General features: G+C 45.1%; 1 long non-coding RNA gene across 2 annotated transcripts in view; it reads right to left on the bottom strand.

The window, feature by feature from the left end:
- The window catches only part of LOC149970415 (uncharacterized), a 111,081-nt gene extending 99,162 nt beyond the window's left edge, over positions 1-11,919 (bottom strand). The window contains exons 1-2 of one of the 2 annotated variants that reach the window (XR_016493329.1): positions 11,886-11,919; positions 11,456-11,517 (exon numbers count right to left, since the gene is read on the bottom strand). This is a non-coding gene — a long non-coding RNA (uncharacterized LOC149970415). Of the gene's footprint in view, positions 1-11,455; positions 11,829-11,885 lie in introns of those variants that run through there. The other variant, XR_016493328.1, reaches the window with a different exon arrangement.
- Positions 11,920-23,409: the final 11,490 nt, after the last annotated feature.

Genomic DNA, 23,409 nt, shown 5'->3' on the forward strand with positions numbered 1-23,409 from the left:
GCTCTTAAACGCAGGGAAAACTAAATGCATGCTATTCAACCGATCACTGCCCGCACGTGCTCGCCCGTCCAGCATCACTACTCTGGACGGCTCTGACTTATGTGGACAACTACAAATACCTAGGTGTCTGGTTAGACTGTAAAATCTCCTTCCAGACTCACATTAAGCATCTCCAATCCAAAATTAAATCTAGAATTGGCTTCCTATATCGCAACAAAGCATCCTTCACTCATGCTGCCAAACATACCCTCGTAAAACTGACCATCCTACCGATCCTCGATTTCGGTGATGTCATCTATAAAATAGCCTCCAACACTCTACTCAACAAACTGGATGCAGTCTATCACAGTGCCATCCGTTTTGTCACCAAAGCCATAATACACTACCCACCATTGCAACCTGTACACTCTCGTTGGTTGGCCCTCGCTTCATACTCGTCGCCAAAGCCACTGGCTCCAGGTCATCTACAAGACCCTGCTAGGTAAAGTCCCCCCTTATCTCAGCTCACTGGTCACCATAGCAGCACCCACTCGTAGCACGCGCTCCAGCAGGTATATCTCACTAGTCTCCCCCAAAGCCAATTCCTCCTTTGGTCGTCTTTCCTTCCAGTTCTCTGCTGCCAATGACTGGAACGAACTGCAAAAATCTCTGAAGTTGGAGACTCGTATCTCCCTCATTAACTTTAAGCACCAGCTGTCAGAGCAGCTCACAGATCACTGCACCTGTACATAGACCATCTTATCTACCTACCTCATCCCCATACCGTATTTATTTATCTTGCTCCTTTGCAATCTAGTATCTCTACTTGCACATCCATCTTCTGCACATCTACCATTCCAGTGTTTAATTGCTATATTGTAAATACTTCGCCACCTGCTCCTTTGCACCCCAGTATCTCTACTTGCACATTAATCTTCAGCACATCAACCATTCCAGTGTTTAATTGCTATATTGTAATTACTTCACCACCATGGCCTATTCATTGCCTTAACTCCCTTATCTTACCTCATTTGCACTCACTGTATATAGACTTTTTGTTTTCTTTTGTTCTCCTGTATTATTGACTATGTTTGTTTATTCCATGTGTAACTCTGTGTTGTTGCATGTGTCAAACTGCTATGCTTTATTTTGGCCAGGTCGCAGTTGCAAATGAGAACTTGTTCTCAACTAGCCTACCTGGTTAAATAAAGGTGAAAAAAAACCAACAGATTTTTACCTTGTCAATCAATCAAATCAAATTTATATAGCCCTTCTTACATCAGCTGATATCTCAAAGTACTGTACAGAAACTCTGCCTAAAACCCCAAACAGCAAGTAATGCAGGTGTAGAAGCACGGTGGCTAGGAAAAACTCCCTAGAAAGGCCAAAACCTAGGAAGAAACCTAGAGAGGAACCAGGCTATGAGGGGTGGCCAGTCCTGTTCTGGCTGTGCTGGGTGGAGATTATAACAGAACCTTGCCAAGATGATCAGATGTTCATAAATGACCAGCATGGTCATATAATAATAATCACAGTAGATGTCGAGGGTGCAGCAAGTCAGCACCTCAGCAGTAAATGTCAGTTGTTTTTTCATAGCCGATCATTGAGAGTATCTCTACCGCTCCTGCTGTCTCTAGAAAGTTGGAAACAGCAGGTCTGGGACAGGTAGCACGTCCGGTGAACAGGTCAGGGTTCCATAGCCGCAGGCAGAACAGTTGAAACTGGAGCAGCAGCACGGCCAGGTGGACTGAGAACAGCAAGGGGTCAATAATAATTTTGCACGCCCAATTGTTCAGTTTTATATTTGTTAAAAAAGTTTGAAATATCCAATAAATGTCGTTCCACTTCATGATTGTGTCCCACTTGTTGTTGATTCTTCACAAAAAAATACAGTTTTATATCTTTATGTTTGAAGCCTGAAATGTGGCAAAAGGTCGCAAAGTTCAAAGGGGCCGAATACTTTTGCAAGGCACTGTATATATATATATACCTAACCCCCCTCCAAACACAGCGTCTGCACAGATGTGGCTCAAACTTGAAGCTCTTAAAATGCAACGACCTTGCACCACGCCTTGCCTCGTCTTTCTGGGAATCACTCTGCTAATTCCTCAAAACGGCAACCACCTTCCCTTCTTTTTCTAATTTCTTAAAAGTGCTTGCTAACCCCTCTCACCCCACCCCACCCCAGGCCCCTCTACAGAGGACCATCTTAATTAAGGTTCCCATATCAATTTGGCCCCGGCAAATCAAACAATAGCATCCCCACCACACAACTCATGACCTAACCCTTACAGGGTCTCTGCAGAGCACCAGATTGGAAAGCCAGTATCATAAAGGACAGAAAAGTAGCTAGAGTAGTGCATTGATGTGGCATGATTCTCTCCTTCAAACTATATTTGACAGTTATAATCAAAAGGGGGAAGTTTTTAAATTGAGTAATTCTGCAGAATACGCCTGTTGGATGTGAGCAACACTCATTTCATTATGTAATCTTAGCGAGTTAGGGCTTGTTGGAACGTTTCAGGTCTTCATAATGTACTTTTCTTGTACTGGTGGGTTGGTGGTCCACCAGGAGATTGGATTGCGTTCATTTATTTTTTTGTACCTTCCAGAGAGAAAAGATTGGCAGTTCACAAGGACACAATGAGCCAAGCAGCACAAGGTTGATGGACATTATTATGCCACAACTACAGAGAAAAACCCGAGATTACTAAAATTGCTCACTGCAGAACAAATAATTTGTAATATACATTTTGGTGAAATGTTTTTTTGTGGTTATATAGGTCCTGGATGGTAGGAAGCTTGGCCCCAGTGATGTACTGGGCCATTCGCACTACCCTCTGTAGTGCCTTACCGTCAGATGCTGAGCAGTTGCCATACCAGGCGGTGATGCAACCGGTCAGGATGCTCTCGATGGTGCAGCTGTAGAACTTTTTGAGGATCTGGGGGCGCTTGCCAAATCTTTTCAGTCTCCTGAGTGTAGTCAGATCGAGGTCAGTGATGCCTTCAGTTGGCTTTACAAAACGATATTGAATCATTATAATTTTATACAAGCAATGACAATGGGGTGCAGAAGAGTTCATACAGAATGTGTCCAGATTCCTGTCAGTCTGAACAACTGATTGACAAATAGATATTAATCAACTGATTGCCTTCTTGTTAAGCAGGCAAGTCTGGATTATTTTCATTTGTTTATTTTCTTTCCATTTATTTTCCATTAGGGATGAATCCTGACTGTGATCCTCATCAGTTTGGCAAATGGAGAACCTCATGGGGGAAGAGAATGACATTAAGACCGAGACTGAAAGCTGACTTTTAAATGGTTTTAATAAGACTGAGAAGCTGGAGGCCATGAAATATCTATTTCTGCCAAGTCCTGTCTGTTGGTCTTCTGATCCGTGACCAACCTGATCACAGTTTCTCTCACACCAAAATAATGAATTAGAGCTTTTTCAGCCTGTGTCCTGTTCTAACAACCCCTGCGGTCCTTAGGTAAAACAGAGCTGTGCTTTAGCGTTGGGATGGAATGGCATAGCGGGCAGGCACTGACCACAATATATCCACAGACAATGCAATCGCCATCACTCTGCCCACTGCCCTATCCCATCTGGACTAGAGGAATACCTATGTAAGAATTATGTTTATTGACTATAGAACACTAGTCACTCAATAATGTTTACATATCTTGCATTACTCATCTCCTATGTACAGTATCAGTGGTGGGTCGTCAGGGCCAGCAAGGCCTTCTCTGCTGGCCTAAACATCATCAGAATATAATTTTTTTTAAATATATTTTCCCACAAATATGTAATAAATTATTCCCCAGAGTAAGAGTTATACCCTTCATTTCATAGCTTTCCTCTTCCAGCCCCAGGTTGAGATTTGGAGGGCTGGTCTTTATGTTAGATCTTTTATCCAATCATATTCAGCCATCATGTGTTGCCAGGGGTCTAAAATCTGCCCTCAGGCCTTCAGAATCAACTGTGCGGGCGGGCGCTTGTAGCTTAAAGTGAATGGAAATTAAAATTTTAGTGTCAACCAATCAGCTTTAGAGTTGGCTATTGTACGCCTGCTGGCTGGCTCCAGTGTTACACAGGAGCCAGCTAGCAGGCGTAGTGCGTGCACGTCTTTTGATTGGATTACCAATATTGAGAGGCAGGTCCTATGGGCAGGTCTATGCAGAATCTCAGAACTAGGAAACTGAATTTGATAAACGAATTAATTTGCGTACTACTAAGCTGTTTTTTCAACCCACAATGGCGGAAGGAGAAGATATCGATTTGGTCGAGGATATAATTATAACGCCATTCTCAAGACAAACTTTTCAAGAAAAGTTAGACATTGTAAGGAGAGGTTGTCACTACAAAGCCTGTCACAGGTGGGAAAGGGGTTCGTTCGCCACTTTCAAAGTTCCAACTACGAGCGCTATCAATGGCTCACAGGCTCCGAGAAGGACTGCAAACTGTACTGCTGGGAATGCCTATTATTTGCAAGTGATCGATTTGGTGTTTGGAGCCACACTGGCTTTGCAAACTTGAGTTGTCTAACCAAGGCAGCAACGAGACACCAAAGTACGGCTGGGCACTTACAAGCAATGGTGCTTTTGAAAACTTTTGGGGACACCCGAGTGGATCTACAGCTCAACGAACAAGCTCGCAGGGCAACGAAGCTGCACAATGAAAAGGTATTGTACTCTTCCCCTGCAATTCTCTGAATAAAAATGTCAATTTCAAGGTGACGCAACGCCTGGTTATACTGCGTTTCTGTCTAAATGTATAGTGTCTAGAGCCATGGCACCATAATGATGGTAATAAGAGGTGGATTAATTCGGGTGGGACTGTGTAGGACTTCACTGAAGGCCCACGGCACGCCACTGCTATGTATATACTGTATTCTATACTATTCTACGTTATCTTAGTCACTTAATATTTACATATCTGGCATTACTCATCTCATATGTACATATATACTGTTTTCTATACTATTCTACGATATCTCATTCACTTAATAATGTTTACATATCTTGGATTACTCATCTCATATGTATATACTGTATTCTATACTATTCTACTGTATCTTAGTCTGTTCCACTCTGACATCGCTCAACCTTACTTATATAGTCTTAGGCCGGTAGCCTAGTGGCGAGAGCGTTGGACTAGTAACCAGAAAGGTTGCAAGATCAAATCCCTTAGCTGACAAGGTAAATGAGTTTGAGTATTTCTTTCCTGTGACAACTTCCTTGTGTTGCAGAGGAGCAATGCTTTCTGAACTATTCTGTTTCCGATGGAGACAAGGATAATAATGTGGTCAAGGACAATCTGAGGTTCTGTTTACTACTGAACTATGACCCTCCTCTAGGGCTGTTGTGGTGACCAAATTACCTCCCCACTGGAAGTCATGAGTCATGACCGCAGTAAAATTCAATGTGATCATTGAGTCAGGGTTATCTCTATACTCCAAAACTAAACAAATTTAAGTAATCGCCTTTGAGTGTGGACTGTATTATTATTCATAATGCATGGACAGGTTACCCTATGCTACACTCCAAAATGTCTATCCACAAGTCTAGGAAACAACGTATAGCCATAGGCTATGCTGTTCATTCATTTATTGTGCAGGGTGGCTTACAGAGTTATATTGAATTTGTATTTGATTTTGAATAGCCTAGTTTAAGGGCTTTTAAAAAAAAATATCATAATGAATTGGGTGGCACATTACCTTTACCTATACAGAAGATCTCACCACCGTGCACTCCCATCTCCTCCTCTCTCTCCTTTATTCCTTGCTAGAGCGTCAACAGTTTAATGAAATATATTTAGTTGTGAAAACATGTTACTATCGATGTTTACCAAGAGATTTCACTTGGTTTCCAAAATCAAGTGGAAACCAAGTGGGTGGAATATCACCTGTCACGATGCGAGAGCATGCTCCTTAAACAGGGTTGATGCATGAAGTGAAATACGTTTTCTAATATTTATTTCTATATAATTTGATTTGATTTCTCAGCTGCTCATATTAAGCACACGCTCCACTATAAAACCAAAGTAGCCTACCTGGCATCATTGAAAAACGGACCTGTGGGAAAGCGTGTGGCCTTCATTCGCTATTCGAATGCATAATGATGATATCTTTTCAAATCAAATTTAATTTGTCACATTCGCCGAATACAACAAGTGTAGATGTTACAGTGAAATGCTTACTTACAAGCCATTAACCAACAATGCTTTAAGAAGTTTTAAGTAAAAAATAGAAAATAAAAGTAACAAATAATTAAGCAGCAGCAGTAAAATAACAATAGCGAGGCTATATACAGGGGGTACCGGTACAGAGTCAATGTGTGTGGGCATCGGTTAGCCGAGGTAATTGAAGTCATATTTACATGTACTGTAGGTAGAGTTAAAGTGGATGTGCATAGATAATAAACAGAAAGTAGAAGCAGCGTAAAAGAGGGGTCTGAGTAGCGCTTTGATTAGCTGTTCAGGAGTCTTATGGCTTCAGGGTATCATCTGTTAAGAAGCCATTTGGACCTAGACTTGGTGCTCTGGTACCACTTGCTGTGAAGTAGCAGAGAGAACAGTCTATGACTAGGGTGGCTGGAGTCTTTGACAATTTGTAGGGACTTCCTCTGACATCACCTGGTATAGAGGTCCTGGATGGCAGTGATGTACTGGGCCGTACGCACTACCCTCTGTAGTGCCTTACAGTCGGAGGCCGAGCAGTTGCTATACCAGGCGGTGATGCAACCAGTCTGGATGCTCTCGATGGTGTAGCTGTAGAAACTTTTGAGGATCTGCGGACACATGCCAAATCTTTTCAGTCTCCTGAGGGGGAATAGGTTTTGTCGTGCCCTCTTCATGACTATCTTAGCGTGTTTTGACCATGATAGTTTGTTGGTGATGTGGACACCAAGGATCTTGAAGCGCTCAACCTGCCCCTGTTCCTGCCCATTTGATGATGGGTCATTCTAAATCTAATCAAATGTTTCATATTAGTAAAGACAAGACTCAATTGAAAATATGATCAATTGATGAGAGAACAGCTGTACAGCCTGAGGCAAGGAACAGAGCTCAAGCTTTTCTTCTGCAACTTTCCAAATCATTTTGATTTATCCATTATTTTACCAGGTAAGTTGACTGTTCTCATTTGCAGCAACGACCTGGGGAATAGTTACAGGGGAGAGATGAGCCAATTGTAAACTGGGGATTATTAGGTGACCGTGATGGTTTGAGGGCCAGATTGGGAATTTAGCCAGGACACCAAGGTTAACACCCCTACTCTTACAGGGGTGGCAGGGGAGCCTAGTGGTTAGAGTGTTGGGCTAGTAACCGAAAGGTTGCAAGTTCAAATCCCTGGGCTGACAAGGTACAAATCTGTCGTTCTGCCCCTGAACAGGCGTTAACCCACTGTTCCGAGGCCGTCATTGAAAATAAAAATTTGTTCTTAACTGACTTGCCTAAAGGTAAAAAAAAAAAAAAAGTGCCATGGGATCTTTAATGACCTCAGAGAGTCAGTACACCCGTTTAACGTCCTATCCGAAAGACAGAACCCTACACAGGGCATTGGGATATTTTTTTAGACCAGAGGAAAGAGGGCCTCCAACACCACTTCCAGCCGAATCTGGTCTCCCATCCTGGAACTGACCAGGACCAACCCTGCTTAGCTTCAGAAGCAATCCAGCAGTGGTATGCTGCTGGCTAAAGGAACAGAGGTAATAAATCATCAATAGCCTATAATCATATCATGCATTTCTAAGACATTCTGAGGTTTGTATTATTCACAACTAAAATTGTCAAATAACTCTAAATCTAGCGCATAAGACCTGTTTGAAATGATCCCTTCATATACACACTCGCTCCAAAATGGGAAAAATATCCTTTCTATTTTATTCAGCTAAGTTCAATTATATTCTTCTTACTATAAAATCATATGATATAAAATAATGTCATGGGACTTACAGGCAAATCTTGTCAGCTAATGGATTTATTGGGATTGTGCATATTAAATTGATTTATTAGACTTAGACTGCAAATGATGGTGGAAAATCAGTATTTGGTCATTAACAAAAGTTTATCTCAATACTTTGTTGGCAATGACAGAGGTCAAACGTTTTCTGTAAGTCTTCACAAGGTTTTCACACACTTGCTGGTATTTTGGCCCATTCCTCCATGCAGATCTCCTCTAGAGCAGTGATGTTTTGGGGCTGTTGCTGGGCAACACAGACTTTCGACTCCCTCCAAAGATTTTCTATGGGGTTGAGATCTGGAGACTGGCTAGGCCTTCCAGGACCTTGAAATGCTTCTTACGAAGCCACTCCTTCGTTGCCCAGGCGGTGTGTTTGGGATCATTGTCATGCTGAAAGACCCAGCCACGTTTCATCTTCAATGCCCTTGCTGATGGAAGGATGTTTTCACTCAAAATCTCACGATACATGGCCCCATTCATTCTTTCCTTTACACGGATCAGTCGTCCTGGTCCCTTTGCAGAAAAACAGCCCCAAAGCATGATGTTTCCACCCCCATGCTTCACAGTAGGTATGGTGTTCTTTGGATGCAACTCAGCATCATTTGCCCTCCAAACACGACGAGTTGAGTTTTTACCAAAAAGTTCGGACCATATGACATTCTCCCAATCTTCTTCTGGATCATCCAAATGCTCTCTAGCAAACTTCAGACGGGCCTGGACATGTACTGGCTTAAGCAGGGGGACACGTCTGGCACTGCAGGATTTGAGTCCCTGGCGGCGTAGTGTGTTACTGATGGTAGGCTTTGTTACTTTGGTCCCAGCTCTCTGCAGGTCATTCACTAGGTCCCCCCGTATGGTTCTGGGATTTTTGCTCACCGTTCTTGTGATCATTTTGACCCCACGGGGTGAGATATTGCGTGGAGCCACAGATCGAGGGAGATTATCCGTGGTCTTGTATGTCTTCCATTTCCTAATAATTGCTCCCACAGTTGATTTCTTCAAACCAAGCTGCGTACCTATTGCAGATTCAGTCTTCCCAGCCTGGTGCAGGTCTACAATTTTGTTTCTGGTGTCCTTTGACAGCTCTTTGGTCTTGGCCATAGTGGAGTTTGGAGTGTGACTGTTTGAGGTTGTGGACAGGTGTCTTTTATACTGATAACAAGTTCAAACAGGTGCCATTAATACAGGTAACGAGTGGAGGACAGAGGAGCCTCTTAAAGAAGAAGTTACAGGTCTGTGAGAGCCAGAAATCTTGCTTGTTTGTAGGTGACCAAATACTTATTTTCCACCATAATTTGCAAATAAATTCATAAAAAATCCTACCATGTGATTTTATGGATTTTTTTTCTCATTTTTTCTGTCATAGTTGAAGTGTACCTATGATGAAAATTACAGGCCTCTCTCATCTTTTTAAGTGTGAGAACTTGCACAATGGTGGCTGACTAAATACTTTTTTGCCCCACTGTAGATGGTCCAAAGGCACGCATCAGTACGCAGCTTGTATGCATGGAAGCCCGGAGATGCTAAATGTGTTTATTTTAATTGACAGTCAGTTACTGTGAGACTGGCATTCTTTTGCACAACAATAACCAGCTGACAGAATTTCAGGTCCGCCACAGCCCTACCCTCCTCTGGTCTTAAATAAGGGTTGAATTTTCTACTGTATGAAAGAGTTTGGCATGTTTCTTAGTATTTGAATAACAGAATTATGAAATATCTGTCAACCCTATCAGGCCTGAGACCCCAGCAAAAATTGTATTTTTATTTTTCTGACGTTCATTTATCTGCTCACAATTAAGTGTCCATTTTTGTTTAACCTCTCTGGCATATGTGGGACGGTAGCGTCCCACTTGGCCAAAAGCCAGAGGAAATGCAGAGTGCCAAATTCAAATACATTCCTATAAAAATCTAACTTTCATTAAATCACACATGTAAGATACCAAATTAAAGCTAGACATGTTGTGAATCCAGCCAACAGTCAGATTTCAAAAAGGCTTTTCTGCAAAAGCAAACAATGTTATTATCTGAGGATAGCACCATAGTAAACAAAGAGAGAACATATTTCAAACCTGCAGGCACGACACAAAACGCAGAAATAAAAATATAAGTCATGCCTTACCTTTGACGAGCTTATTCTTGTGGCACTCCAATATGTCCCATAAACATCACAAATGGTCCTTTTGTTCGATTCATTCCGTCCATATATATCCAAAATGTCCATTAATTTGGTGCGTTTGATTCAGAAAAACACCGGTTCCAACTTGCGCAACGTGACTACAAAATACCTCAAAAGTTACCTGTAAACTTTGCCAAAACATTTCAAACGACTTTTGTAATACAACTTTAGGTATTTTTTAAAGTAAATAATAGATCATCCCGTCTTCAATTTGATCGGTGTTCAATACAGGAAGAAAACAAACTAAAGCATGCTTTCTGGTCATGTGCCTCTATCAAACAGTACACATGAAGAGACCCTCGTTCAAGATGGCCGTATTCTTCATTACACAAAGGAATAACCTCAACCAATTTCTAAAGACTGGTGACATCCAGTGGAAGCGGTAGCAACTGCAAACAAGTCCCTTAGAAATCTGTATTCCCAATGAAATCTCATTGAAAAGAGAGTGACCTCAAAAACAAAAAAAAATCTGAATGGTTTGGCCTCGGGGTTTCGCCTGCTACATAAGTTCTGTTATACTGAGACATCATTCAAACAGTTTTAGAAACTTCAGAGTGTTTTCTATCCAAATCTACTAATAATAGACATATCTTCTTGGGATGAGTAGCAGGCAGTTGAGTTTGGGCATGCTTTTCACCCAAAATTCCAAATGCTGCCCACTATCCTAGATAAGTTTTAAGGACAACTAGGAGTACAAGTAAAACACAAAGCAATTTGGCATTCATTAGTTTTAATGACAAATGTCAATAAAAAATAAGGGCTGCCTAAGCATAAACCTGATCAAATTGAATTTATACGAATGCTGTATGTACAGAAATGGGAAATGGGAAATTAATATCCAACTAGTTAGTGACAACTGTGGCAAGTTTGGAGTGTATGACAACAACTATGTGAGCTTATTAAAGTATTATAGTTACTATATCCTGGGATTTCCTATGAGCTTCTGTAACTGGTTCTGTACCGGTACTTTTCGGCATTGTGCTCTGGATGAGTAATAAAATTAAAGATATGTATCAACAATTTCAAACAAATCAGAGTTAACCTTTCTGATCTCCCCATCCCGGATCCGGGTTCGTGAATACAGACTCAAGCTCATTACCATAACGCAACGTTAACTATTCATGAAAATCGCAAATGAAATGAAATAAATATGCTAGCTCTCAAGCCTAGCCTTTTGTTAACAACACTGTCATCTCAGATTTTCAAAATATGCTTCTCAACCATTGCAAAACAAGCATTTGTGTAACAGTATTGATGGCTAACGTAGCATTTAGCATTAGCATTCAGCTGGCAACATTTACACAAAAAAACAGAAAAGCATTCAAAAAAATCATTTACCTTTGAAGAACTTCAGATGTTTTCAATGAGGAGACTCTCAGATAGCAAATGTTCAGTTTTTCCTGAAAGATTATTTGTTTAGGACAAATCGCTCCGTTTTCTGCGTCACGTTTAGCTATGAAAAAACCCTTGTATCCAGGATTGTGTAAATCTATCAGCAAGCTCATTAGCATAACACAACGTTAACTATTTATGAAAATCGCAAATGAAATGAAATAAATATGCCATCTCTCAAGCTTAGCCTTTTGTAAACAACACTGTCATCTCAGATTTTCAAAATATGCTTCTCAACCATAGGAAAACAATAATTTGTGTAAAAGTAGCTAGCTAGAGTTAGCATTTCGCGTTAGCATTTAGCGTTAGCATTAGCGTTAGCATCCAGCACGCAACATTAACAAAAACATAAAAGCCTTCAAATAAAATCATTTACCTTTGAAGAACTTCTGATGTTTTCAATGAGGATACTTGTCATGTATTGTCATGTTGTGTCTTTCTGTCCTTTCCTTTCACCCTGTCTCCCTCTGCTGGTCGTATTAGGTTACCTTTTCTCCCCCGCTTTCCCCCAGCTGTTCCTTGTCTCCTCCTGACTACCTCGTCACCCCGTTTCCCACCTGTTCCCTTTTTCCCTCTGATTAGTCCCCTATATCTCTCTCTGTTTTTGTTCCTGTCCTTGTCGGATTCTTGTTTGTTGTGTTTCATGCCTGTGCCAGACTATCGTCATGTTTGCTGTAACCTTGTCCTGTCCTGTCGGAATCTGCCGGTCTATCTGAGCCTACCTATGTTTGGTTATTAAAGAAGCTCTGTTTAAGTTAGTTCGCTTTTGGGTCCTCATTCACTCACCGTAACAGAAGAATCCGACCCAGAATGGACCCAGCGACTTCGGATCCTCTCCACTCAGCCGTCGAGATCCAGGGAGCGATGCTAGGCAGACACGAGCAGGAATTGTCTGCTGCTCGACATGCCGTTGAGACCCTGGCCACCCAAGTCTCCAACCTCACAGAACAGGTTCACCATCTCCGCCTCGATCCACCGGCCACTTCCAGGGCTTTCGAATCTCCGGAGCCCAGAATCAATAACCCGCCGTGTTACTCTGGGGAGCCCACTGAATGCCGCTCGTTCCTCACCCAGTGTGATATTGTGTTTTCTCTCCAGCCCAACACTTACGCCAGGAGCACTGCTCGTGTCGCCTACGTCATATCTCTCCTTACTGGACGGGCTCGTGAGTGGGGCACGGCAATCTGGGAGGCAAGGGCTGAGTGTACTAACCAGTATCAGGACTTTAAGGAGGAGATGATACGGGTTTTTGATCGATCTGTTTTTGGGGAGGAGGCTTCCAGGGCCCTGGCTTCCCTATGTCAAGGCAATCGATCCATAACAGACTACTCTATTGAGTTTCGCACTCTTGCTGCCTCCAGTGGCTGGAACGAGCCGGCTTTGCTCGCTCGTCTTCTGGAGGGTCTCCGCGCAGAGGTAAAGGATGAGATTCTCTCCCGGGAGGTTCCTTCCAGCGTGGATTCCTTGATTGAACTCGCTATTCGCATAGAGCGACGGGTTGATCTTCGTCACCGAGCTCGTGGAAAGGAGCTCGCGTTCTCCGTTGCCCCCCTCTCCGCATCACTACCATCTTCCTCTGCCGGCTCGGGAGCTGAGCCTATGCAGCTGGGAGGTATCCGCATCTCGACTAAGGAGAGGGAACGGAGAATCACCAACCGCCTCTGTCTCTATTGCGGTTCTGCTGGTCATTTTGTCACTTCATGTCCAGTAAAAGCCAGAGCTCATCAGTAAGCGGAGGGCTACTGGTGAGCGCTACTACTCCTGTCTCTCCTTCAAGATCCTGCACTACCTTGTCGGTCCATCTACGCTGGACCGGTTCGTCAGCTTCCTGCAGTGCCTTAATAGACTCTGGGGCGGAGGGCTGTTTTATGGACGAGACCTGGGCTCGGGAACATGACATTCCTCTCAGACAGTTAAGGGAGTCCACGGCCTTGTTCGCCCTGGATGGTAGTCCTCTCCCCAGGATTCAGCGTGAGACGCTACCTTTAACCCTCACTGTTTCTGGTAATCATAGCGAAACCATTTCTTTTTTGATTTTTCGTTCACCTTTTACACCTGTTGTTTTGGGCCAACCCTGGCTAGGTTGTCATAATCCGACCATTAATTGGTCTAGTAATTCTATCCTCTCCTGGAACGTCTCTTGTCATGTGAAATGTTTAATGTCTGCTATCCCTCCTGTTTCCTCTGTCTCTTCTTCACAGGAGGAGCCTGGTGATTTGACAGGGGTGCCGGAGGAATATCACGATCTGCGCACGGTGTTCAGTCGGTCCAGGGCCACCTCTCTTCCTCCACACCGGTCGTATGATTGTAGTATTGATCTCCTTCCGGGAACCACTCCCCCCCGGGGTAGACTATACTCTCTGTCGGCTCCCGAACGTAAGGCTCTCGAGGATTATTTGTCTGTAGCTCTTGACGCCGGTACCATAGTCCCCTCCTCCTCTCCCGCCGGAGCGGGGTTTTTTTTTGTCAAGAAGAAGGACGGGTCCCTGCGCCCCTGCATAGATTATCGAGGGCTGAATGACATAACAGTTAAGAATCGTTATCCGCTTCCTCTTATGTCTTCAGCCTTCGAGATCCTGCAGGGAGCCAGGTTTTTCACTAAGTTGGACCTTCGTAACGCTTACCATCTCGTGCGCATCAGGGAGGGGGACGAGTGGAAGACGGCGTTTAACACTCCGTTAGGGCACTTTGAATACCGGGTTCTTCCTTTCGGCCTCGCTAACGCTCCAGCTGTCTTTCAGGCATTAGTCAATGATGTCCTGAGAGACATGCTGAACATCTTTGTTTTCGTTTACCTTGACGATATCCTGATTTTTTCACCGTCACTCCAGATTCATCTTCAGCACGTTCGACGTGTCCTCCAGCGCCTTTTAGAGAATTGTCTTTTTGTGAAGGCTGAGAAGTGCACTTTTCATGCCTCCTCCGTCACATTTCTCGGTTCTGTTATTTCCGCTGAAGGCATTAAGATGGATCCCGCTAAGGTCCAAGCTGTCATTGATTGGCCCGCCCCTAAGTCACGCGTCGAGCTGCAGCGCTTTCTCGGCTTCGCGAACTTCTATCGTCGTTTCATCCGTAATTTCGGTCAGGTGGCAGCTCCTCTCACAGCCCTTACTTCTGTCAAGACGTGCTTTAAGTGGTCCGTTTCCGCCCAGGGAGCTTTTGATCTCCTCAAGAATCGTTTTACATCCGCTCCTATCCTTGTTACACCTGACGTCTCTAGACAGTTCGTTGTCGAGGTTGACGCGTCAGAGGTGGGCGTGGGAGCCATTCTTTCTCAGCGCTCCCTCTCTGACGACAAGGTCCACCCATGCGCGTATTTTTCTCATCGCCTGTCCCCGTCGGAACGTAACTATGATGTGGGAAACCGCGAACTGCTCGCCATCCGGTTAGCCCTAGGCGAATGGCGACAGTGGTCGGAGGGGGCGACCGTTCCTTTTGTCGTTTGGACTGACCATAGGAACCTTGAGTACATCCGTTCTGCCAAACGACTTAATGCGCGTCAGGCGCGTTGGGCGCTGTTTTTCGCTCGTTTCGAGTTCGTGATTTCTTATCGTCCGGGCTCTAAGAACACCAAGCCCGATGCTTTATCTCGTCTCTTCAGTAGCCTCCACTGACCCCGAGGGGATTCTCCCTGAGGGGCGTGTTGTCGGGTTGACTGTCTGGGGAATTGAGAGGCAGGTAAAGCAAGCGCTCACTCACACTCCGTCGCCGCGCGCTTGTCCTAGGAACCTTCTTTTAGTTCCCGTTCCTACTCGTCTGGCCGTTCTTCAGTGGGCTCACTCTGCCAAGTTAGCCGGCCACCCTGGCGTTCGGGGTACGCTTGCTTCCATCCGCCAGCGTTTTTGGTGGCCCACCCGGGAGCATGACACGCGTCGTTTCGTGGCTGCTTGTTCGGTCTGCGCGCAGACTAAGTCCGGTAACTCCCCTCCTGCCGGCCGTCTCAGGCCGCTTCCCATTCCCTCTCGACCGTGGTCTCACATCGCCTTAGATTTTGTCACCGGACTGCCTTCGTCAGCGGGGAAGACTGTTATTCTTACGGTTGTCGATAGGTTCTCTAAGGCGGCTCATTTCATTCCCCTTGCTAAGCTTCCTTCTGCTAAAGAGACGGCACAAATCATCATCGAGAATGTTTTCAGAATTCATGGCCTTCCGTCAGACGTCGTTTCGGACAGAGGTCCGCAATTCACGTCTCAATTTTGGAGGGAGTTTTGCCGTTTGATTGGGGCTTCCGTCAGTCTCTCTTCCGGCTTTCACCCCCAGTCTAACGGTCAAGCAGAACGGGCCAATCAGACTATTGGTCGCATCTTACGCAGTCTTTCTTTTCGCAACCCTGCGTCTTGGTCAGAACAGCTCCCCTGGGCAGAATACGCCCACAACTCGCTTCCTTCGTCTGCGACCGGGCTATCTCCTTTTCAGAGTAGCCTCGGGTACCAGCCTCCGCTGTTCTCATCTCAGTTCGCCGAGTCCAGCGTCCCCTCCGCTCAGGCTTTTGTCCAACGTTGCGAGCGCACCTGGAAGAGGGTCAGGTCTGCACTTTGCCGTTATAGGACGCAGACTGTGAGGGCTGCTAATAAGCGTAGAACTAAGAGTCCTAGATATTGTCGCGGTCAGAGAGTTTGGCTCTCCACTCAGAACCTTCCCCTTAAGACGGCTTCTCGCAAGTTGACCCCGCGGTTCATTGGTCCGTTCCGTATTTCTCGTGTCATTAATCCTGTCGCAGTTCGACTTCTTCTTCCGCGATACCTTCGTCGCGTCCACCCGGTCTTCCATGTCTCCTGTATTAAGCCCGTTCTTCGCGCCCCCGCTCGTCTCCCCCCCCCCCCCCATCCTTGTCGAGGGCGCACCCATCTACAGGGTCCGCAGGATTTTGGACATGCGTCCTCGGGGCCGTGGTCACCAGTACCTCGTTGATTGGGAGGGGTACGGTCCTGAGGAGAGGAGTTGGGTTCCCTCTCGGGACGTGCTGGACCGTGCGCTGATCGAGGATTTCCTCCGTTGCCGCCAGGTTTCCTCCTCGAGTGCGCCAGGAGGCGCTCGGTGAGTGGGGGGGTACTGTCATGTATTGTCATGTTGTGTCTTTCTGTCCTTTCCTTTCACCCTGTCTCCCTCTGCTGGTCGTATTAGGTTACCTTTTCTCCCCCGCTTTCCCCCAGCTGTTCCTTGTCTCCTCCTGACTACCTCGTCACCCCGTTTCCCACCTGTTCCCTTTTTCCCTCTGATTAGTCCCCTATCTCTCTCTGTTTTTGTTCCTGTCCTTGTCGGATTCTTGTTTGTTGTGTTTCATGCCTGTGCCAGACTATCGTCATGTTTGCTGTAACCTTGTCCTGTCCTGTCGGAATCTGCCGGTCTATCTGAGCCTACCTATGTTTGGTTATTAAAGAAGCTCTGTTTAAGTTAGTTCGCTTTTGGGTCCTCATTCACTCACCGTAACAATACTCTCAGTTAGATAGCAGATGCTCAGTTTTTCCAAAAAGATTCCTTGTGTATTAGAAATAGCTCCGTTTTATACATCACATTTGGCTACCAAAAAAATCCATAAATTCAGTCCTCAAAACGCAAACTTTTTTCCAAATTAACTCCATAATATCGACTGAAAACATGGCAAACGTTGTTTAGAATCAATCATCAAGGTGTTTTTCACATATCTCTTCATTGATACATCGTTCTTGGACACATGCTTTCTCCCCTGAATCAAATGGTAAAGTACAAGCAGCTGGCAATTCGACGCAGGACACCAGGCGGACACTTGGAAAATGTAGTCTCTTATGGTCAATCTTCCAATGATATGCCTACAAATACGTCACAATGCTGCTAAGACCTTGGGCGAACGACAGAAAGTGTAGGCTCATTCGTTGCGCAATCACAGCCATATAAGGAGAGAATGGAAAACAGAGCTTCAGAAATTCTGCTAATTCCTGGGTGATGCATCATCTTGGTTTCGCCTGTAGAATGAGTTCTGGGGCACTTACAGACAAAATCTTTGCAGATTCTGAAACTTCAGAGTGTTTTCTTTCCAAAACTGTCAAGAATATGCATAGTCGAGCATCTTTTCGTGACAAAATATCGCGCTTAAAACGGGAACGTTTTTTATCCAAAAATGAAATAGCGCCCCTAGAGCTCTAACAGGTTAATCAAAGACATATATCTAACACGACATCAGTTTTTCTCTCTTGTGTCTGAAAAAAAAATTCAGCCAGTGACCAAGCAGGTGTTGATCAACAGCGATTCACGACGATCCACGTTGACCCGGGTCACGGCACCAATGTAACCGGTTCTGTAGTGGTAAATTTCTGCGTTGTGTTCTGGTGAGGTGTAGGTGGAAGGGAAAGCTCTGGACACAATTCTGCCCGTTGTCTCTCTTTTATTGACTGCATGGAATGGATACAAATGCAAGGCAAAAGTTAATGCTGCTGTCTGGACTCTCATACATGAGTATATTTGCCTATCCTCATCACGATTTGAGCAAACTCACATCAACAAAAAATGTATTGTACAAAATTCATTTTATAAACATTATACACCAATACACTAATACTTTGCTAATAAGTGCTAATTATTTATTTGTGTGTACTATTGTACTATTATACCCAAAGCATACTAATGAGGCAACAACGCCATTCCTGACATGATCGGACGGGTAACAAAATAAACGACAGCTAACTAGGCACATTAACCTCTCTGGGATATGGGGGACGCTTGCGTCCCACTTGGCCAATAGCCAGGGAAAATGTAGGGTGCCAAATTCAAATAAAATACTATAAAAATCAAACTTTCATTAAATCACACATGTAAGATACCAAATTAAAGCTACACTCGTGAATCCAGCCAACATGTCAGATTTTAAAAAGGCTTTTCGGCGGAAGCAAAGATGCTATTATCTGATGATAGCACAACCGTAAACAAAGAGGGTAGCATATTTCAACCCTGCAGGCGCTACACAAAACACAGAAATAAAATATAAAACATGCTTTAACTTTGAGGAGCTTCTTTTGTTGGCACTCCAATATGTCCCATAAACATCACAATTGGTCCTTTTGTTCGATTAATTTCGTCCATATATATCCAAAATGTCAATTTATTTATCGCGTTTGATCCAGAAAAAAACAGCTTCCAAAACGCACAACGTCACAAAAAAATATTTCAAAAGTTGCCTATAAACTTTGCCAAAATATTTCAAACCACTTTTGTAGTACAACTTTAGGTATTTTTAAACGTTAATAATCGATCAAATTGAAGACGGGTCTGTTTTCAATAGAGGACGAGAGGAAACTAACGCTACTTTTCAAGTCTTGGCCAACTCTCTGTTGAGAGAGAGACCCTTTTCCAGGATGGCAATACTTCTTCATTGCACAAATGAATAACCTCAACCAAATTCCAAAGACTGGTGACATCCAGTGGAAGCGGTAGGAACTGAAAACAAGTTCCTAAGAAATATCATTTGCCAATGAGAAAGCAGTGAACAGACAGAGACCCCCCAAAAAAGAAATTCTGAACATTTAGTCCTCTGGGTTTTGCCTGCTACATAAGTTCTGTTATACTCACAGACATGATTCAAACAGTTTTAAAGACTTCAGAGAGTTTTCTTTTTTTAATCTTTTTTTTACCCCTTTTTCTCCCCAATTTCGTGGTATCCAATTGTTGTAGTAGCTACTATCTTGTCTCATCGCTACAACTCCCGTACGGGCTCGGGAGAGACGAAGGTTGAATGTCATGCGTCCTCCGATACACAACCCAACCAAGCCGCACTGCTTCTTAACACAGTGCGCATCCAACCCGGAAGCCAGCCGCACCAATGCGTCAGAGGAAACACCGTGCACCTGGCCACCATGGTTAGCGCACACTGCGCCCAGCCCGCCACAGGAGTCGCTGGTATCTTATATTCTTGGCATGAGTAGCAGGAAGTTGAAATTGGGCACGCTATTTATCCAAAAGTGAAAATGCTGCTCCCTATACCTTAAGAAGTTAACCTTCGCAAGGCTTCCGGCCCAGATGGCATCCCAAGCCGCAACCTCAGAGCATGTGCAGACCAGCTGGCTGGAGTGTTTACGGACATATTCAATGTCTCCACATCCCAGTCTGTTGTCCCCACTTGCTTCAAGATGTAATCCTTTTCTCCTGTACCCAAGAAAGCGAAGTTAACTGAACTAAATGATTATCGCACCATAGCACTCACTTCTGTCATCATTAAGTGCTTTGAGAGGGTAGTTAAAGACCATATCACCTCCACCTTACCAAAATTTAGACCCACCACAATTCGCATATCGTCCCAACAGATCCACAGACAACGCAATCGCCATTGCATTGCACACTGCCCTATCCAACCTGGATAAGAGAAATACCTCTGTAAGAATGCTGTTTATCGACTACAGCTCAGCCTTCAACAACAGCCTCCCTGTGCATCTGGGTCCTGGACTCCCTGATGAGCCAACCCCAAGTGTTGATGGTAGGCAACAACATCTCTGCCACACTGATCCTCAACACGGGGGGCCCCACTACTGTCTACAGACTACTGTTCAGTCATATGGTCAAGTGCCACAAAGAGGGACATATGCAAATTGATTGACTTCACCACTGCTTGAATTTGTGAAAGGTGTTAACGTGTTGAATGCAATGTGTTGTATTTTTTGGCTACTAGAACACAATTCAGACACCCATGCATACCCCACAAGACATGCCACCAGAGGTCTCTTCACAGTCCTGACGGCCAGAACGTACTATGGGAAATGCACAGTACTACATAGAGCCATGACAATGAGAACATAATTCCACATCAAGTAACTCAGGGAGGCAGTAACAGCGTGGAATGTGGAACAGCATGAACTGTGTAGAGACACACACACACCGGCAGAGATATACTCACACACTCTATGCACACACACACACACACGCTAACACACACGCTAACACACACACTCTATGCACTCGTACAACTGTATGGATTTTGTATTATAAATATGTTGTAGTAATGTGTAATAATGTGTTGGGAAGTGTAATGTTTTAATTGTATGTACATTTTCTTAAAAGTGTGCAAAGCTGTCATCAAACTCAAAGACTGGCCATTTGAAGAATATATTTTGATTTGTTCAACACTTTTTTGGTTACTACATGATTCCATATGTGTTATTTCACAGCTTTGATGTCTTCACTATTATTCTACAATGTAAAAAATAGTACAAATAAAGAAAAACCCTTGAATGAGAAGGTGTTCTTAGACTTTTGATCGGTAGTGTAAGTATTCTCCACAAGGCAGGTCATACAAGCCCTAGTTTTATTGCACGTAGAATGCTGTTCAGTAGTGTGGTCAGATGCCACAAAGCGGGAAAATTGCAGATGACTCAGAACAGGGCAACACAGCTGGCCTTTAAAAATACACAGAGAGCTAACATTAATGATATGCATGTAAATCTCTCATGCCACCAGAGGTCTCTTCACAGTCCCCAAGTCCAGAACAGACCATGGGAGGCGCACAGTACTACAACGAGCTGTCTTGTTATACAACTCATACATTGTGATATTGTTGTATGGTGGTCGTAAACATTTTGTATTGTACATATGTAGTGGTGTAATAATGTTATATTATGTACTGTTTTATTTTTTGATTTATATATAATATAAGTGCTTTAAAATGTTTGGACCCCAGGAAGAGTAGCTGCTGTCTTGGCAGGTGCGAAAACCGGGGCCTCACTGCGGTGACGGTGTGCACCAACTTTTTGGCGCAGCAAGGCGCGCTGAAGGTGGACATGGGCGGCGTCCAATGTTTCCTCTGCGCGCTGGAACCAGTCGTCCACTGCAGGAGCCTCGGTCTGACTCTGATGCCGAAGGAGCCAGAACCGGCTGATACCTCAGTACACACTGGAAGGGAGAGAGATTAGTGGAGGAGTGGTGCAGCGAGTTCTGGGCCATCTCTGCCCAGGGCACAAACACTGCCCACTCCCCCAGCTGGTCCTGGCAATAAGACCTCAGAAACCTACCCACATCCTAGTTAACTCTCTCCACCTGCCCATTACTCTAGGGGTGAAAACCTGAGGTAAGGCTGACCGAGACCCTCGACGTGAACTGGGGACCCCAATCAGACACTATATCCTCAGGCACCCCGTATTGCCGGAAGACGTGTGTAAACAGGGCCTCCCTAGTCTGAGGGCCGTAGGGAGACCGGTCAAAGGAAAGAGACGACAGGACTTAGAAAAACGATCCACAACGACCAGAATCGTGGTGTTACCCTGTGAAGGAGGAAGATCAGTCAGGAAATCTAAGGACAGGTGCGACCACGGCCGTTGTGGAACGGGTAAGGGTTGTAACTTACCTCCGGGCAGGTGCCTAGGAGCCTTACACTGAGCGCACACCGAGCAGGAGGAAACATAAACCCTCACATCCTTAGCCAAAGTGGGCCACCAGTACTTCCCACTAAGACAGCGCACTGTCCGACCGATCCCAGGATGACCAGAGGAGGGTGACGTGTGGACCCAATAGATCAGCCGGTTGTGGACAGCAGACGGAACATACAGACGCCAAGCTGGACACTGGAGGGGAGCGGGCTATGCATGTAATGCCTGCTCCAGCTCCCACACTACCGGCAGGGAGTATGGGAGTGGGATCCATGGGCCGCTCCTCTGTGTCATACAGCCGGGACAGTGCGTCTGCCTTAACTTTCCGAGAGCCTGGTCTGTAGGAAAGGGTAAACACAAAATCTGTGAAAAACATGGCCCACCTTGCCTGGCGAGGGTTCAGTCTCCTCGCCACCCGGATGTACTCCAGATTGCGGTGGTCAGTCCAGATGAGAAAAGAGTGTTTAGCCCCCTCAAGCCAATGTATCCATGCCTTCAAGGCTTTGACAACAGCAAACAGCCTACAGCTCCCGCTCCCCCACATCATAGTTTCGCTCCGCCGGGCTGAGCTTCCTCGAGAAGAAGGCACAGGGCGTACTCTTCGGTGGCGTACCCGAGCGCTGAGAGAGTACGACTCCTATCCCAGCCTCGGACGCGTTCACTATGAACGCCAAAGAGGGATCAGGATGGGCCAGCATGGGAGCCGAGGTAAACAGAGCCCTAAGGTGACCAAAAGCCCTGTCCGCCTCAGCCGACCACTGCAAACGTACCAGGCCCCCTTTCAGCAGTGAGGTAATGGGAGCCGCCACCTGACCAAAATCTCAGATAAACCTCCGGTAGTAGTTGGCAAACCCTAAGAACTGCTGCACCTCCTTTACCATGATGGGAGTCGGCCAATTACTCACGGCTGCAATGCGGTCACTCTCCATCTCCACCCCTGAAGTGGAAATGCGATACCCTAGGAAGGAGACAGACTGTTGGAAGAACAGGCATTTCTCAGAACTCCTCGTACAGGTCATGCTCCAACAGGTGACCAAGCACTCTGCGCACCAGTGACACATGCTCAGCGCGTGTAGCGCTACACCCTGCTCGTGCAGGTCCCTGAAAATCTCATCTACAAAGGCTTGGAAGACTGATGGCGCATTCATCAACCCGTACAGCATGACAAGGTACTCATAGTGACCAGAGGTGGTACTGAAAGCCGTCTTCCACTCGTCTCCCTCTCAGATACGCACCAGGTTGTAAGCGATCCTGAGATCTAGTTTGGTGAAGAAGCGTGACCCGTGCATTGGCTCTATCGCTGTGGCTATGAGCGGTAGCATGTAACTGTACCTCACAGTGATCTGATTCAGACCCCGATAGTCAATACATGGGCACAGACCCCCTCCTTCTTCTTCACAAAAAATAAACTCGAGGAGGCAGGTGAAGTGGAGGATCGAATGTACCCCTGACTCAGGGATTTGGAGACATATGTTTCCACAGCCTCCGTCTCTGCCTGTGAGAGGGGATACACGTGACTCCTGGAAAGTGCAGCATCTACCAGGAGGTCTATCGTACAATTGCCCCATGTGGGGC

This window comes from Oncorhynchus mykiss, chromosome 29 (genome assembly GCF_057628025.1).
Source record: "Oncorhynchus mykiss isolate SJ-2025 chromosome 29, ASM5762802v1, whole genome shotgun sequence".
NCBI classification, from domain to species: domain Eukaryota; kingdom Metazoa; phylum Chordata; class Actinopteri; order Salmoniformes; family Salmonidae; genus Oncorhynchus; species Oncorhynchus mykiss.